At 36.8% G+C, this 18,839-nt stretch overlaps 2 pseudogenes across 1 annotated transcript; both read left to right on the forward strand.

Moving 5' to 3' along the window:
- Nucleotides 1-3,545: 3,545 nt before the first annotated feature.
- On the forward strand, nucleotides 3,546-3,981 carry LOC114629536 (annotated as a pseudogene).
- Nucleotides 3,982-4,473: 492 nt separating this feature from the next.
- Nucleotides 4,474-4,965, forward strand: LOC114629533 (annotated as a pseudogene). Its single transcript, XR_003712689.1, has one exon. The product of XR_003712689.1 is annotated as an NADH dehydrogenase [ubiquinone] 1 beta subcomplex subunit 3 pseudogene (transcript).
- The last annotated feature ends 13,874 nt before the right edge of the window (nucleotides 4,966-18,839 follow it).

The raw sequence follows: 18,839 nt of genomic DNA on the forward strand, positions 1-18,839 counted from the left end.
AAAAAGGTAATCCAGGCCTAGGATGTGGTTCAGTGGTAGAATGTATATTTAGCATGTGTGGGGACCTGTGTCTAATCCCAGCACTAGAAGGAAAATTAAAAAAATGATGCAATCTCAAATTTGAGAAAATTAGAGGAGAGCAAAGGAACCCTTAAATATTTTTACAACTAACTAAACTGAGACCAAGGGAAGCCAATGTTTCCAAATCTATATAGATAATTAGTTGAAAATTTTGTGACTTCATGCTTTAAATACCAACAAAAATTTAACCCATCAATAAAATTGTTCCACACTCTGCTTTTAAAAGGTATGAATAATGAAATAGTTTACAAATCTTGTAAGATTATGTAGTCATAGAAAAAGATCTATTTTTAATTTTAAAAGTTTAATAATGTGTGTGTATATGTATGTTTATGTGCTTGTGTATCACAGTGTGCATATAGAGGTTAGAAGACAACTTGTAGAAACTGGTTTTCTCCTTCCACCATACCATGTTGATCCTCAAATTCTGAGGTATGTGATTACCTGCTGAGCAATTTCACTGGGTCTTTTTTAATTATAATAGACTTTAGTTGAGGATGGTAGCAAGAACTTTTCAGGGTTCTACTGCCCATAGGCTAATAAATTAAGCTGTTGCAGTGGTAGTGGGGTGTCTCTTAGGAAATAGCTGGTTAATTTTCTAATAACAAACATTAAGTTAGAAATATGACTATATATATCAAATTTGTATTTGGGATGGGAACTTTTTCCAGTGTTGTTTTTCAGTAAATATTCTTTTTAACGTCACCATTTCCCTTCTATCCTTTTTATGGACTATATCTAATGTATCATTTACCTGGAATTGACATTGAACATGAGGAGATTTTATAAGAATAAAAATTATCATTTTTTAAAAAATAATTGAGAATAAAATTTTAACAGCCTGCATTTGTTAAACAGCTTAGAAAGTGTTGATATGTAAGCCCACAGATAAATGTACCTCCAACCTCAGCAAGGAATCTTCTCCTTGCAACACATGGAAACCATTACATAAAACAACTGATCAAATTTCAGAGAACAACTAATTATGGGGTGCCTGGCTACAATGGATATATCTGCAATGCAATTCCTGCTAGAGTATCAGGAAATCTATAGTGAAATTATAACTTTTACAAAGAATAGATAAGCTTCATCCACGATACCTCTAGAATATAGCTAAACAAGACCTAAAAAAGTACAACACCAATAAACATGCTAATGTGGATGAGGAAAATTTCATGGGGATCCACCGTTAGACAAAAAACTAAAGGCAACTAAGGAAAGCTGAGAGAAGTAGTCTTCTCCCAGGTAGGAGCCCCCTAATTAGTCATCCAATACCAAGTGGTTAGCCCTGAAATCTTGTATTTGCAAGTAATATTGAATGAACTCAGTAGTTTGTGTGTGTGTGTGTGTGTGTGTGTGTGTGTATCAACCTCAGATCCCTCACCTGGTATGAGAAAGGAAGGAAATAATGTAATTATATTTTAATTAAAAGAACGTGTGATGTGTACTCAGGTACCTCTCTTCCAAAATATTAACAACTATAAGTAATGCATTTGACATTTTTTTTAAAGTTAGTATCTTTCCTTTTATGTAGAGCTGAATAATTGAGAGCAGAGATTTGTAGTCAAGCTGCTTAGGTTTATATCTGGGCTATGTCTTACCAACTTTATGATCTGATACCCACAAATTCTCCATGTCTCGGTTTCCTTGTTTGTAGAATAAGAACAATATTAGAGTAGTCTTAAGATAGTTGTGAAGATTAAAAATCAGTATAGAGAAGACACTTAAAACAATGTCTTGTGTGTGTTAATCACTAAGTATAAATTAGTGCAAAGATTTATACTTTATATTATGAATTGGGGTGTATATGTTAGTTAATGAAACATATGAGTACATTTACCAACAAGCAATGTGAGAGAAAGAAAGTACCAAGTGATATTAGAATATTAATAGAGTATCATATTTAGCCTGGCATTATGTTACAGAATTCTTTACATTTTAGCTTCTCCTACCGATGTGTGAATTTTCTGAAAGCAAGAATGGTATCTTAATCTTCCTATCTAACTGTCAGTAAGCACAGTATCTGGTGCATAGCAGGGGATCCAGACTGCTTTGGAGGGAAAGATTAAAGGGAAGAAAGAAAAATTCTACAGGTATCACCATGAGAGTATAAAGATGTTGGAGGCAAGTGCTCTGCAGGGGGTGGAGAATTATGATACCTCATCCTGGCTGCCTGCAGAGGCACTGTACCTCTAGCTTAGGAGTCAGCCTCCCAGTGACCTGCATCTGCAGCTTAATGAGGATGTATCCATTAATTCACTGAAGTTCCTTCAATCTGTTCAAAGCCAACCCTCAGGTCTTCCTGGAGGATTGATTGCTTATTTTATACATCTTCTTCTGCTTCTTCTTCTTCTTCTTTTTTTTTAAAGAATACCGCTGACACATTTGATAATAATCAAACAGTCTGGTGAAGGGGGCTGCTTATCTCAGAGAAAGGCAGAGAGAAAGGAACATCTAAAGGCTGGTTTTTCTCCTCTACTGAGAGCTGAGCTGCTGAAAAGAGGCTGCTTTAAGCCTTGTCCAGAATCTGAGTTGAAGGAGAGATGTGGATTCAGTATTGAAAGTGTACTGATTTTTTTTTCTTGGAGCACAAGGTGAATTGATTACCCATGTAATCTGGGAAGAGCTTTCCACTGTAGAAGAGCAGATGGCAAATGCCTCAGGTTGCCATGTAGCCAAGCCTAAAGATATCAGGTATTTATGTTTCTAGTTTGACACCAAACAACATCATAATGTGGATTGAGAGAGTAGTGATAAAGCTTTTAAATGTTTGAATAATAGAAGAAAGAGAAGGATGATGCTAAATTGTTTGAACCTATATTTAAAATTGTTTTAAACTACATGAATAACTATTAAAATGAAATCAACACATTTAATTAAGCCATGTGTGATGGTACATACTTTAAGTACATTGTTGGAGAAGCTGAGGTATTCAGAGCACAAATTCAAGTCAAGCCTTGGCTATGTCATAAGCTATAGACCAGCCTAAAGAAGATAGTAGGACTCTGTCTCAAAAACTATATATAAAATATGCTTATAATGAAAATAAAAGCAATATCAGAAAACACATATAAATGTCACTTTATTTTTTTAGATAATATTCTAACAATTCAGTATATATAAATTGAGTTAAATTTTGCAGTAATTCTGTGGTCTAGGTCCTATTTTATACCTAAGGAAACTGAGACTAGGAAGCTTAAGCAACTTGTTCAAGGTCATACAATTAGAAGATGGATTAACTATGACAAGGATAACAGGATAATATCTTTACATTGCAGTTGTAAAATTTGAGTAGTAATACAAGACTTTGAGTGGCAGTTATTCACTCATCTAACACTTATTCCAACATACCTCTGGTCTTAATGTGAAAGTAGAAATGTGACTATTTTCTTCCTTTTGGAACTACTATAAGAGATAAAAATGGGAGTTCTCTAAGCTTCTGGCCGCCGGCTTGAAAAGGAGTTATGGCTAAACATCTTCCAGATTTGATTTTCTGCCTCAAACAGACAGGTGTGGCTATCGGAAGACTGTGTGAAAAATGTGATGTGATTCCTATGTGTGTCCCTGCACCCTGGTTCGCATTTGTGAAGAGTGTAACTATGGATCTTACCAGGGCCGCTGTGTGATCTGTGGAGGTCCCTCAGTCTCCGATGCCTACTATTGTAAAGAGTGCACCATTCAGGAGAAGGATAGAGACAGTTGCCAAAGACTGTCAATTTGGGGAGCTCTAAGACAGACTCGTTCTATGAACGCAAAAAAAATAAGGCTTCAAGAAGGGGTGATGGGTGGGTGGCTCCTTCCTCTCCCATCAAGCTGCTGCCACTGCCAGAAAAGACGCCTACTACCACAAGCAGAAAGGGAATGGAGGAGCTGAGTGTCACCAGAGCAGTCTGCTGCTAGTGCTAGTGTCCTGGCCCCCTGCCACTCCTTTCCCTCCCTGTGTTGCCGAGGTGGAATTGAGTGCCCATAGAGCGCTCTAGCAGACTGGAGGAGATGTCGCCTACTTAGTCCCTAGCTTCCTTTTTGTTTTTAGTTGGAAAAACAAGGCTCTGCTCTCCACATTGATCCTTTCTACTCAAAAGCTTCAAAACAAGTCTGTGTGCAGCCTTGATGATGAAACTGTCATGTCAGAAGTGTGGTCTTGCAGCAGCTATGATGGGGTTATCCTGTGACCCTCAGTGTGGCCAGGTGCCATCAGAACAGTAATGTGACCTGACACCAGGTGGTGCTGGGTTCATGTTATTTTCCTTATAAATTGGAAGTTTCTGTTATTCTAATAAAGTTGGTGTGTGTTTCCTGGAAATAAAAAAGAGATAAAAATGGGTTAGAACTTGTAAGAGTACTTACAAATCTGACTCAAAGTAAGTCCTTATAAACATTGGATATTGCGTTTCCGGTTGGCTCTGACTGGAAGGTTGAATATTGAGTGTCCTGGGAGGTCAGATTGCTGTCAGACATGACTGATGGACATGGACATAGACATGGTAAAATGGAACTTCCAGATTACAGACAGTGGAAAATTGAAGGGACAGCATTAGAAACGGTGCAGAAGAAGCTTGCTGCACGAGGGCTGAGAGATCCATGGGCTCGCAATGAGGCTTGGAGATACATGGGCGGCTTTGCAAGCAACATCACCTTCAGGAGTGTAATACTAAAAGGATTCAAATGGGGGTTTGCTATGTTTGTGGCAGCTTTAGGGGCTGAATATTTCCTGGCTTCCTGGAATGCTTCCCAGAATGCTGATAAGAAGCACCACTGAAGAGAGCACCTTGTGACGTCTCGATGATAAAAATAAGATTCTCTCACTGTAGCATCCTTGGCTGTATGTTTGTCCTTGAAAGAATATTAGTATGGTTTAATAAAGTAAGGAAAACTCTTAAAAAATAAACATTGGATATTATTTTATGGTAATGTTTTTATTTCTGTGGATTTTGTTTTGGTGAAATTAATGATGGCCCACAGATAAGATCTATGAATTTCTAATTAAAGGTCATGTTAACACTTTGATGACTTTACACTTAGTGGTATTTGATTAATAGCCTAAATAGATATGGAGCCCTCTTGCTAAACATGCATAGTTACAAAAGATAAAGAAACAGCCTTGGGCCCAAATACTGACTAATTTGTTTCCTAAGACTTCAAAACTCTGACCTGGAAGAGGAAAGTAGTCTTCAAATACTTTAGAATTCTGTCTACAATGCTGTTTTTCACTTTTTCCCAACTGAAATAATGTGACATTAACAGACAGAGCTCTGGAGAATAGAAAATGGCTGTCCCTTCTCTGTATGAGCCAGGAATACATCATCAGAGAAAGAGAAACACAAACAGAGCCCTGAAAGACTTTCCTTAATCCCAGCCCTTCTGTTTCACAGTAGCAGTATCTTTAGCATCAAGACTTACTGCAGATCCATTAGTGTGAGAGAAAATGAGTGTGCGGTTTCTCTCACCTCCTGCCTATAAACCACCACAATACCTCTCTCTTGGCCCCTTCTTCTAGTTGACATTGTTTAACACATCCAAGGACACAAGTGTGGGTCTTTCCTTCATAGAAAAGTAAAATGTGCTAATGCTTCCCAGGCAGCCACATTAGTGCCAATGCAAAGTCATACCCTGAGCATTTAATGGTTTCTGTTATAGGATGAAAAGGGCCTGTGGGAACCCTTGATTCCCTTGTGATCCTCCATCACTCAGACTGGTTGACCAATCACTTCCCTCTTTAAGTACTTTGTGACATGGTATGGCTCTACCAATCTCCTTTGGGGTAGCATTAGAACCCTAATCCACAAAAAGAGCAGAGAGAAAAAAAGCAGACATGCTACAGGACTTTCTATCACTGCAACAGAATATTTGAGGTTATTTAAGAAAGGAAAGATATGGGCTGGAGAGATGGCTCAGCAGTTAAGAGCACTGACTGCTCTTCCTATAGGCCCTGAGTTCAATTCTTATACATGGTGGCTCACAACCATCTGTAATGGGATCCAACGTCCTTTTCTGGTGTGTTTGAGCTATAGTGTACTCATATACATGAAATAAATAAATAAACCTTAAAAAAAAAAGAAAGGAAAGATGTATTTAGCTCACAGGGTCAAGGATTTTAATTCATAGTCACTGAGCCCAGTGTATTAGGCTTATTTCAAGGTAAACATTATGCCAAGAAACACATGACATAAAGCTGCCTTCTTCATGATAGCTTGGAAATAGTGAGAGAGAAGGAACAAGGGACCCAATTTAAGGGAATATCCTTATTGACTTTACTGTTTTGGCCTAGGTCCACTTCCTAATCTTTGCCCCACCTCTATCATGTCACAGGTAATTAACATATGGTCTTTACAGGACAAATCAGATCTAAATCATAAAAGTGTCCAAGAAGTAGACATATAAATCTTGTAACAACTCATTTAACTTATGGGAAAAAGGAGAGCACTAGGTGGTATAGAAAACATACAATATGTGAATGCAAACTATTGAGACCCAAAGTCAACCAAATAGTATACACATCTCTGGGTTCCAAGAACATCTTCAATCTGACATCTGCAACCTAGAGACTGAAAAATATTCTTTACTAATGAATAATTTCTGCAGAAACTATATTTCATGAGGCCAACACCATCTCATCTGTTAAACTGGTCCTCTGAGCTAAGTACTGTATTTTATAAATAAGCTGAGATCTAGATAGCTTTCTCAAGATACAGCAGCTAGTATAAGATAGACTTTAAACCCAGATCTGTGGTTTTAAAACTAGCACTTTTTTTCCCATGACCTATGGCTTTGGGGGACAGGCTACAACACAGCTGCCTATATCTGCTCCATGAAGTTGAGGACTGTGGCTGAAATAATTTGAATGTCTCTCCACATGATCAGCTTGGGCTTTTTCACAATCTTACAATTGCTGAATTCCTTTCAAGATAGACAGGGCTCCAGAAAGAACTGTTTCAAGAGCACTGTACTATAATTCCACGCCCTTGTCTTTCTCTGCTCCACCAACTCCTTCTTCTCCTCCTTCTGCCCCTTTTTTTTTCTCCTCCTTCTATGAGACAAGGTCATGCTATTCAGCCTGGACTGGCCTTGAACTTGATATCTTTCTTCATTAGCCTTCAGAGTGTTTATGTCAATATCAGAAACCCTAGCTGGTGACTTACGGTGCAGGCAAATTACCAAGACTAGCAAAGATTCAAGAGTAAAAGTCAATTCTACTAAATAGAAGGTTTATTGACAAAATTAGAATCATTGAAAATCAGCTATACTGGCTATCTCAAGCCTTCAATAACTGAGCATGAAAGACAGAGGCTTCATTACAAATTCTAGGTGAGACAGAGCTAAATGTGAGATTTTGTCCCATATAAAGAATTGTTTTAAATCTCTCACAGTAAATAACAAAACCATATATTTGTGAGTTGAAAAACATCTTCTTTACTTATTTGTTTTGATTTATTTGTATACAGTTTCTGAAACAGGAGCTCATTTTGTATCCCAGGTTGTCCTATAATTCACTGTGTAGCACAGATTTGCCCTGAACTTGTGCCAACTTAGTAGAATTGACCAGTCTACTCTGCCTTTTGTATCAGTTTCCCAAGAGCTAAGATTATAGGAGTGAGTCACCAAACCCAGTTGGAAAATATAATTTTAACTCAGATACCCTAACTACTAGGTCTGAAAGTTGGATTTATCATTGAGCTACCAGGACCAGTGACATTGCAGCATTGTAATTCAATTGTTTGGAAAGTTAAGGTTGTAATGTTTCTTTCCTTTCCCCTTCCTTAAAGTATTTTTTAAATAAAATTTTAGTGTCAAATATTGTTCTAGTAGTTAGAATAAAAAGCAAACAGGGTACTATCCCTACTCTTAAATGGCTTGATAGTGACACCTGAAATATCCATTTTTGTTCAATGCAAATATACCATACCATATAAAATATAGAAACTTAAAAGGAAGTGATTTCAAGCATGGGGGTCAAGAAGGGTTTCTAAAAGAAATGAGATTTGAATTGTATCTTAAAGGATTAAGAAAAGTTTCTTAGGTGGTATAAAGTAAATGACTATGTACACTTAAATCTATATGTTAGAACCATAATCTCCACTGGCTGCATTTGGAGATAGGGCCTTTAAGGATAAATGAAGTTATAAAGACTAGAATGTTATTTAAATGGGATTAGTCTTTTCATAAAAGACATCAGAGAATTTATGATGTTTGCTATTTAGGGACACAGCAAAAAGGTGCCTTGTCCATTCCAGGAAAAGAGCTCAAATCAGATAACACAGAGACTAAAAACACAACCTGATCTTCTAGCCTCTAGACTTGTAAAAAACTAAGTTTGTTATCTGAGCAATTCAGTTGATTCAGTACTTGGTTAAGAAAGCTTCAAGCTGACTAAGAAAGACAGCATGCAAAAATGAGAAGGAAGGTATCCCAAAGTAAAACTGAAGTAAAAAATAATAAAAAGAGCTTGGCATATGTGGGGAACAAAAGTTGTACATAAGGGCTAAAGGATGGGGTACTTGTGAGAGAACAGCTAGGGACATAACAGAAAGATGTCCAAATATAGACCCATTGATCTTGAATTAACCAGCTGTGAGATTTTTTCCTTATATGAAAAAAGTCTCCAAATTGCTTGACTTACCTTGACATACCTTTTCTGCTTCTTATGTTCAAAGATATTGAATAACTTAGGATAGATTTTAGTTACAATAGAAATCACAGAACAATCATGATCTAAACAGTATATAGTTTAAATTATTTCTTAAAAAAAGACTGATGTTGGCAGGCACATAGCCCATGATAAAGAGCCTGTGGTTTCTTTAAAGTGCTGGTATACCATTATCAGTAAATGGTTTGAGACTATGTTATAAGGTCCAGCTATCATGTCAACAATCCTATCAGGGCAACTAAGGGTGCAGATTGTACATTCTTCCTGCTGCAGCACCTACATGCATACATTTGTTAGAATTTAATCACATTGAGCACATATAGATGTTTGAAGTGTGGTTTTTACCTTGGATGTCTATACTGCCAAGTAAAAGTTTGTGAAATTTTACTAAAGAAGATGGGGAATATTGATGAATTACTACCCACTACTGTTCTGAGAATCCCTCAAAACATCTAGACTAATGGAAGACAATGAGAGGAGAGTGAAAGAAGATTCTCAGAAAGATTTTTTTGGGATCCTGCAAGAACAGTTTTATGTGTTGTATATGTGTGTTAATGTATATGCATACATGGAGGCCAACACCAGCTGTCTTGCTCTATTGCTCTTAATTTTTTGAGACAGGGTCTCTCACTAAACTTGAAGGTCACCTATTGGACTAGCCTGTCCAATCATCAAGTCCTGAAGGATTTTTCTTTCTTCACTTTCCCCAGAGCTTGAGTTATAGGCACACACTGATACATAATGCTTTTACATAAGTATTGAGAAATTGAATTTAGACCATTATTATTGCACAGAAAATACTTCACCCCCTGAACCATCTCCCTAGCTCCTAATTCTGTACTGTTGTCAAGATATTTGTCATATAACCAGTTTCCTGCTATTTTAAAATTTAAAATGTCCAGGTATGGTGGCATATACCTTTAATCCCAACAGTCCAGAGGCAAAGCCAGGCAGATCTCTAAGCCAGCCTGGTCTATAGAGAGTTCTAAGAGAGTAAGGACTACACACACACACACACACACACACACACACACATTTTTGTTAAAGTGAACTATTTACTTTTTTATCTTTAAAAAGATTTTTTAAAAACATTACTTCATTTCCCCTTTCCTTTTAATCCTTTTCATGTTTTTCCCTTGAATATGTTTTTTTCTTTTCTTCTTTCTTTTGTTTCCTTTTGTTTTGTTTTTAAACTGTGTGTATAGAAAGCCAGCTGCAAAGTGTGGTGGCAGATGGCAAGTTAGGGAATGATAACACACAGTTCCATCCAGGACCCTTCACTTGTGGGAGGAAAAACTGAGGGAGAAGTGACTGGGATGATGAGCCAGGCAGACTACTCTCAGATCACTTTTGCAGTTACCACTAAGCTCAAAACAATGTGTATCATTTGATGAGAATTTGACAACCTTGAGTGATGAGTAGGCAGTCAATTCTAGGTGGATTTTGTCACTCTTTCTGACAAAAGAGGCAAAATCAAAGCTTAGGAAAGAGCTTAATGTTTAGGATTCAGCTTTTCTGTGGCCCAATCACCAGGAACAATAATCAAAGAAACAATACTATAGTGATAGCATTCTGTCACTATGACAGGGCTGACAGGGAGCAAGGGAACACAGAATGTCAGGAGAAGCCAGGTGTGTCACGAAGCTCAAAAGGATAAAAGTTTCACATTTTCAATGAAAGGTATTCTGGGAGGTTGCATTTCCATACTGGAATGTATATCTTTTGAACAGAAAACATGTAATCATTGAGTTCCTAACCACCAAGGTCAGGATGTTATAAGGTGGAGCTTTTGGTAGGTGATTTAGGTCAGAAATTTGGAGCCATTATAAAAGAACATAGAGGGCCAGTACATGGATATTATTATATGTGGATACCAAAGTCAATGAGGATGTGGGAAGTCACCAATATTAGAATGTCTGACACTTTACTTGACTCCCTCACCTCTGAATTTTTGCATATAAGCTGCATGACATGTTATTTTGCTATAGCAGACTAAGATAGGTACTTAGAAAGAATTTCTTATGCCACTTCTCATAATTCATGTTATACATTCTAATTCTATTGTTAATATTGTAGAGATTGCATACTCTAACCCTTTGCAAAATTCTGACTTCCTCTGCTGTTCAGAGTGAGAATGACTAAGAAATTTTACCTTTGATTTCCTTTCAACAATTGTGTGCTGAGTATATGTACTTGTATTTGGTTTCCTCTGTTTCTTTCCTTACCTCTTATACTTGTTCTCGTTTCTTTATCCCTTATTTATGCAATGAAGAGGTTTCTTTTTTCCCTGAAAAGAGTTCTTTCTCTTTCTGACTATAATCTAAATCTCTCCCACAAAGTTAGAACACCCTCATTCTTAGAACACCAGTAACGATATATACTTGGAGCTTGTTTTTTGTTTGTTTGTTTGTTTGTTTTTGTTTTTTTCAACTTATCTGCTGCCCAACATGTTGTTTCCACCTGTTTCTTATGTTGAAATAGTGAGAGGTCACGAGACCATACTAGTCAATCAAATTGGTTCACATCAAGATACTGTTACATAAGATTAGAGAAATGAAGATATACTTAGAGAAAGAGCTTAATAGGATTGTCTGGTATTCAGAAGTCCCTCAGATTCTGATGGCTTCTGGTACAATGTAATTCTAAAAATTCAGTCTTTTAGTCCTTAAAGTAATTCATCTAAAAAGGAAACAAAAATAAAATCCTGACTCATTTCTATTCATTATTTCTTTTTATTTCTTGAACAATCTGTTGAAGCTTAAAGACTTTAAAAAAGATATCCCACAGCTCTTAAATCATGGAGCCAAAAATAGAAACCATGTTTTCTTATAGAATATGCCCAGAAACTGGGCTCCAGGATGCTATCACTATGGCTGGAGAGCTTTGGGCTGTTAAGCATAGCAAGTGACACAGAAAATTTGAATTTCTTTTTTTTTTTCTATTTGTAACTTTATTTTTTAATTAATTTGATTTATATCCTGACCAAGATTTCACTGCCCTCTTCCCCTCCCAGTCATTTTCCCCAATTTCCTCTTTAAAAACCTCTAATTTAATTCTTTAAGCAAACCTATAAATAGAAATACAGAGGCATGTTTATTTCCTTCTTCTTCCTTTACTCCTTCCTTCCTTCCTTCCTTCCTTCCTTCCTTCCTTCCTTCCTTCCCTCTCTTCCTTCTCTGTGCTCTGAACTGAGTCTAGGGAATAATGCACAGTAGGCAAGTACTCTACCCCTGAGCTGTCTTATGTTTAGTTTTAAATGTAGAAAATGAGCTTTAGGAGGTTGATTGGCTTGGCCAAGGTCACAGAATTAGGGTGGCTTGGTGGTGATCAAATTGTGTGTTTTAAAATAGTCAATGAGTGGAACATCTTTGATTATCAGTAAATATTTTTTCAAAGGAAGAAAAAAGAGAAGAAATACAACATGTAAAGGATGAAGGAAGAGAAAGAAAGAGGATATATTTCTTTTTATGACTCAAGCCATAGTTAAAGGTTAAAGGCTGGTCACATCCTTGTCTCTTGCTCTCCACTGTGCATGTTCAGCACTCCTCAAGCTATTTTCTTAGAAGCTTCATGTTGAGAATACCTAAGGCTTCTATAATCCTGGCATTCATGAGTCATCCTCTTCATCATCTGTTTATATAATAAGTCTAACCACAACTATTGTGATTACATGCTGAAATGACCTAATGGTGTTTTATTTAATGAACTCCAGTCATTTCCATCTGGTCTGTAGGTGGGATGTACAGTCATTATTCATCAATAGAACCTTGCAAACAAAAACACATATGTATGTATATTAAAAACCTCAATAATTTGCACTAATTGACAAGAAGCCCTTTCTGAATTAACACAACATTTGTTTTATTACTTTCAAGCCTATGATGTAATTAACCACCTAATGATCATGTTGTCAGCTAAAAGGGACACTAGAATGGGAGTCTTGTTAGCTAGATTTTGCTTGGAAGAAAGAAACAATGAATAGAGGGAACTTTGTAAACTGAGTCTTTTAAGATGCAACCTCAGAGGATAGTGGGCACATATAGGGTTCTCTCTTCCTGAGACTATAACTTTGAATACGACATTATTGGCATTGCTGGGATGATACATTATGCTAGGTTAAAAAATATTCATGTGGCCTGCTTTCCTGGAGGCCATGCTAGCACCAGGGACCCCAGATAAGAACCTGCTCTATGGGCACCAACTCCCTGTAAAGCACATCTATCAGCCATAAACTGCACCTCATCTCCTGGGTTCCATTTTCCAGCCCACAACTCTGCTTGCTTTCCTGGAGGCTATGATGTCACCAGGTACACCAGGTAAGATTCTGCCCTATGCCCTATGTCTGCTAACTCTCCTAAAAGCACACCCAACAGATACAAACTTCACCCTACCCCTTGAGCTCATATTCTGGCCCATAGCTTTGGTAGAAGGCCTCTGATTTCCTGGAGGCCATGTAGGTTCTAAGGACTACAGAGGCAATGTTGGTGCCTAAAACCCCAGAGATTACATAGACCACAAAACCCTAGTGAAGATACCCTATTAGACCTGAAGACTTGCCGGTTAACTTGCCGGTTACCAGAACCCCAGGCTATTCAGGCCAGAAGAACAGAGAGGAAACAGAAACCAGCAAGGAGGAAAAAACACTCAAAACAACGACAACAACAACAAAAACCCAAACCAAACCAACCCCTTCAAAAAAAACCCCAACACCCATCTAACAAAAAATCAATTCAGAAATCAGCACCTAAATATATAAGAGCCTCCAAATCTAGATGACTAGAGGCCAGCATAAGAACATCATAATAGTCAAGGTAATATGGCACCCCCAGAGCCCATCTTACTACAGCAAGCCCCAGATATCTGAACACAGCTGAAGTACAAGAAAATGTCCTTAAATCTAATCTTATGAAGATGATAGAGGCCTTTAAAAAGGAAGTGAATAAATCCCTTAAAGAAATACAAGAAAGGATGCTCAAACAGGTGAAAGAAATAAACTAAAATGTTCAAGACTTTAAAATAGAAATAGAAACAATAAAATACACACAAACTGAGAGAATCCTGGAGATGGAAAACCTATTTGGGCAAGCAGAAACTACAGATGCAAGCATCACCAACAGAGTACAAGAGACGTAAGAGAGACTCTCAGGTGTAGAAGATACAATAGAAGAAATTGGTATATCAGTCAAAGAAATTGTTAAATCTAAAAAGTCCCTAACACAAAACAGCCAGAAAATCTAGAACATGATGAAAAGACTTACCTCAAAGGCCTAGAAAAATTTTCATCCAAGTGATAGAAGAAAATTGCCCTAACTTAAACAAAGAGATGCCTATAAACCTACAAGAAGCTTACAGAACACCAAATTGATTGAACTGGGAAAGAAAATTCTCTTTCCACATACTAATTAATAAGTTAAATGTATGGAATAACAACAAAAATATTAAAAGCTGCAAGAGAAAAAGGCCAAGTGACATATATAAAGGCGGACCTTTTAGAATTGCTCCCAGCTTCTCAACAGAGGCTCTAAAAAAGCCAGAAGGGCCTGGGAAGAAGATGTCTTGCAGACTCTAAGAGACCTCAAATGTCAGCCCAGACTACTATACTTATCCAAACTTTTAATCAGAATAGATGGGTAAAACAAGATATTCCATGATAAAACCAAATTTAACCAATCTCTATCCATAAATCCAGAGCTACAAAAGATACTAGAAGGAAAGCTTCAACCTAAGAAGGTTAAGTATAACGAAGAAAACAGAAAATAAATAATTTCACACCAGCAAAACCAAAAGAAGGGAAACACACACACACACACACACACACACACACACACACACACACACAGAGAGAGAGAGAGAGAGAGAGAGAGAGAGAGAGAGAGAGAGTCACAGTATCACCATTAACATAAAGATAACTGGAATTAACAATCATTGGTCATTAATATCTCCCAACATTAGTGGACTTAATTCTCCAATAAAAAGACACAGGCTGATAGAATGTATGTGAAAACAAAATCCATCATTCTGGTTCATACAAGAAACACACTTCAATATAAAAAATAGACATTGTCTCAGAGTAAAGGGTTGGAAAAAAGATTTTCCAAGCAATTGGACCCAAGAAGCAAGCCATTCTAATATCTAACAAAATAGATTTTTAACCAAAATTAATCAAATGAGATAGGGAAAGATACTTCATACTCATCAAAAGAAAAATCTACCAAGATGACATCTCAACTCTGAATATCAATGCCCCCAATGCAAGGAAACATAAAAGGAATATTACCAATGGTTAAATTGCACATTGATCCCCACATATTAATAGTGGGAGATTTCAGTACTCCACTCTCAGCAATGGTCAGGTCATCCAGACAAAAACTAAACAGGGTAATAATGGAACTAACAGATGTTATGGCTTAGATGGACTGAACAGATATCTATAGAACATTTCATACAATGCACAGACACACAAAATCTTAATTCTTAGAACCTCATGGAACCTTCTTCAAAATTGACTGTATACTTGATCAAAAAGAAAGCCTCAACACATACAAAAAAATTGAAATACTCCACTGCATCCTATCATATCACCATGAATTAAAGCTGAATTTCAATACCAACAGAAACAACAGAAAGTCTACAAACTCATGGAAAGTAAACAACTCTCCACTAACCACTGGGTAAAGGGTAAAGAAAGAAATTAAAAACTTTCTAGAATTTAATGAAAATGAATGTACATCATACACAAACTTATTGAGCACAATAAAAACAGTCCTATTAAGAAGGTTCATTGCACTAAGTGCCTTCATAAATTAATAAGATCTCATACTAATAACAGCACACCTAAGACCTCAAGAACAAAATGAAATAAATACACCAAAGAGCTGTAGGTGGCAGGAAATATTCAAACTCAGGGATGAAATCAATAAAATAAAAACAAAGAGACCAATACAATTAACAAAACAAAGAGTAGAATCTTTCAGAAAATAAACGAGATAAACTCTTAGTCAAACTAATTAAAAGGCAGAGAGAACATATGTTAGCATTCCTTCTAGGCTCTGCCCCACAGTTACCTGGCAATAGTCAGATAATGTCTGGCTTACTATAAAAGGGAGTGTTTGACCCCTTCTTGATCTCTTACTCTCTGCCCCTTCTCCCTCTTTATTCATCCCCTTTTCCCTTCTCTTCACATCTTTCTGGCTGGTCCCTCCTCCTCCTCCTCCTCTCTCTCCTTTTCTCTCTCTTTTTCTGTCTCTATTCCCTCCTCAACTCCCCTCCACATGCCCTAAATGAACTCTATTCCATACTATACTATGGGATATACTATACTCTATTTCATACTATGGCTGGTACCTCAAGGGGAAGGGACACCTCAGCAATGGCCCACAGAAGTATTCCTTTCCACTTCACCATACTGTCTACCAAACATATCCTTGGCCCTTTTTCTTTTTTATAAAGCACAACAGCATATCTAAAGTAACACTATCAGAAATGAAAGAATGATTATATCTTACTTCAAAAACTTGTACTTCACAAAATTAGAAAATGTAAAAGAAATTGACAATTTTTTGATAGATTTCACTTACCCAAATTAAGTCAAGATCAAATAAACAATCTAAATGGACCTATAATCCCTAAGGAAATAGAAGTAGTCATAAAATCTCACAACTAGCCAACCAACTAAACAACCAAAACAACAAAACCTTCAGTGCCAGATGGCTTTAGTTCATAATTCTACCAAACTTTCAAAGAAGAGCTAACATCAATATTCCTTAAATTATTTCATGAAATAGAAACAGAAGGAACATAGCCAAATTCATTTTGAGGCCATAGTCACCCTGATACTCAAACTACTCAAAGACTCAACAAAGGAAAAGAATTTCAGGCCAATTTCACTCATAAACATTGATGCATAAACATTCAAGAAGGGGGTTGGAGCGATGGCTCAGTGGTTAAGAGCACTGGTTGCTCTTCCAAAGATCCTGAGATCAGTTCCTAGAAACCACATGGTAGCTCACAACCATCTGTAATGGGATCCGATTCTCTCATCTGATTTGAAGACAGCTACAGTGTATTCATATACATGCAGTAAATAAATCTTAAAAAAAACATTCAAGAAAATATTTGCAGGCTGAATCCAAGAGCACATCAAAAATGTCATCTATCATGATCAAGTAGGCTTCATCCCAGAGATGGTGGGATGGTTCCAACACACAAAAATCTATCAGTGATATCCACCATATAAGCAAACTGAAAGAAAAAAATCACATGATCATTTCATTAGATATTAAAACACCTTTGACAAAATCCAACACCCATTCATGATAAAAGTCTTGGAGAGATCAGGGATATAAGGCACATGCTTAAACACAATAAGGGCAATACACAGCAAGATTATGACTAACATCAAATTAAATGGAGAGAAACTTAAAGCAATTCCACTAAAATCAGAAATAAGACAAGGCTGTCCATTCTCTATCTGTTCAATATAGTACTTGAAGTTTTAGCAAGAGCAATAAGACAACTGAAGGACATCAAGAGAATACAAATTAGGAATGGAGAAGTCAAAGTGTATTTGTAGATAATATGTATTCTACATAAGTGATCCTAAAAAATTTACTAGAAAACTCTTATAGCTGGCAAACACCTTCAACAAAATGTCAGGATACAAAGTTAACTCAAATATTAAAAATCAGCCCTTCTAGATGCAAGCAATAATGAGGCTGAGAAAAAACTAGGGAAGCAACACCAGTCATAATAGCTATGAATAATATAAAATATCTTGGTGTAACTCTGGTCAAGCAAGTGAAAGATCTGTATGATAAGAACTTCAAGTCTTTGAAGAAAAAAAAACTGAGAAAGATATCTGAAGATGGAAAGGTCTCCCATGCATTGGATTAACATAGTAAAAATGACTATCTTACCAAAAGTAATTTACAGATTCAATGCAATTTCCATCAAAAGTCCAACACAGTTCTTTATTGACCTTGAAAGAACAATACTTAAATTCATATGGAAAAACAAAAACCCAGGATAGCTAAAATAATCATGTACAGTAAAAGAACTGGAAGTATCACTATCCCTGATTTCAAGCATTATTACAGAGCAATAGTAATAAAAAACAGCATAGTATTGGCATAAAAACAAACAAGTTGAACACTGGAATCAAATTAAAGATGCAGAAATAAATCCAAACACCAATGAGCATGTGATATTTGACAAAGAAGCCAAAATTAGAAAAAAAGCATCTTCAACAAATGCTGCTAGTCTAACTGAATGTATGCATGTAGAAGAATATAAGTAGATCCATATCTAACACCCTGTACAAAACTCTAGCCCAAGTGGATCAAAGACCTCAACATAAAACCAGATACACTAAACCTGATAGAATAGAAAGTGATGAGTAGCCTTGGACACATTGACACAGGAGACAACCTCCTAGACAGAACAGAACAATCACACAGGCACAATTAATAAATGGGACCTGATGAAACTGAATGGCTTCTGTAAGGCAAGGGACAACATCAAAAGAAAAAAAATGCAGGCTACAGAATGGAAAAATATCTTTACCAATTTCACATCCGAAAGAGGGTTCATATCTAAAATATATAAGGAACCCAAGCCAAATAACTCAACTAAAATCCAGGAACAGATTTAAACAGAGAATTCATGACAGAGAACCTCTGCAAATATGTAACATGTTTGAAGCTTGGTCTTTATATTGGACCTCTAACAGTAGAAATAGGGGCTATCCCTGACTCTGTTGCTTGCTTTTGGAACTGTTTGCTCCTACTGGACTGCCTTACCTAGCCTCAATAGGCAAAGATGCACCTAGTACTACTGCAATTTGATATGTCAAGGCTGGATGATACCCATGGGAGCCCTCTGGTTTTCTGAAGAGAAAGGGAGAAGGAGTGGTTAGGGTGGAGGGGAGGTAGTGGGGCCTATGAGGAATGGAGGGAGGGGAAATTGCATATATGTGTGTGTGTGTGTGTATGTACACACACACACACACACACACACATATATATCATAAAGAAATCATGCTAAATAAAGTCATGTGATTGGAAAATTATGGTAATTTGTTAGTTGCATTTGAGGGTCATCATTCATATGGACCAAA

Source organism: Grammomys surdaster, unplaced genomic scaffold (genome assembly GCF_004785775.1).
Source record: "Grammomys surdaster isolate TR1022 unplaced genomic scaffold, NIH_TR_1.0 311, whole genome shotgun sequence".
Taxonomy (NCBI): domain Eukaryota; kingdom Metazoa; phylum Chordata; class Mammalia; order Rodentia; family Muridae; genus Grammomys; species Grammomys surdaster.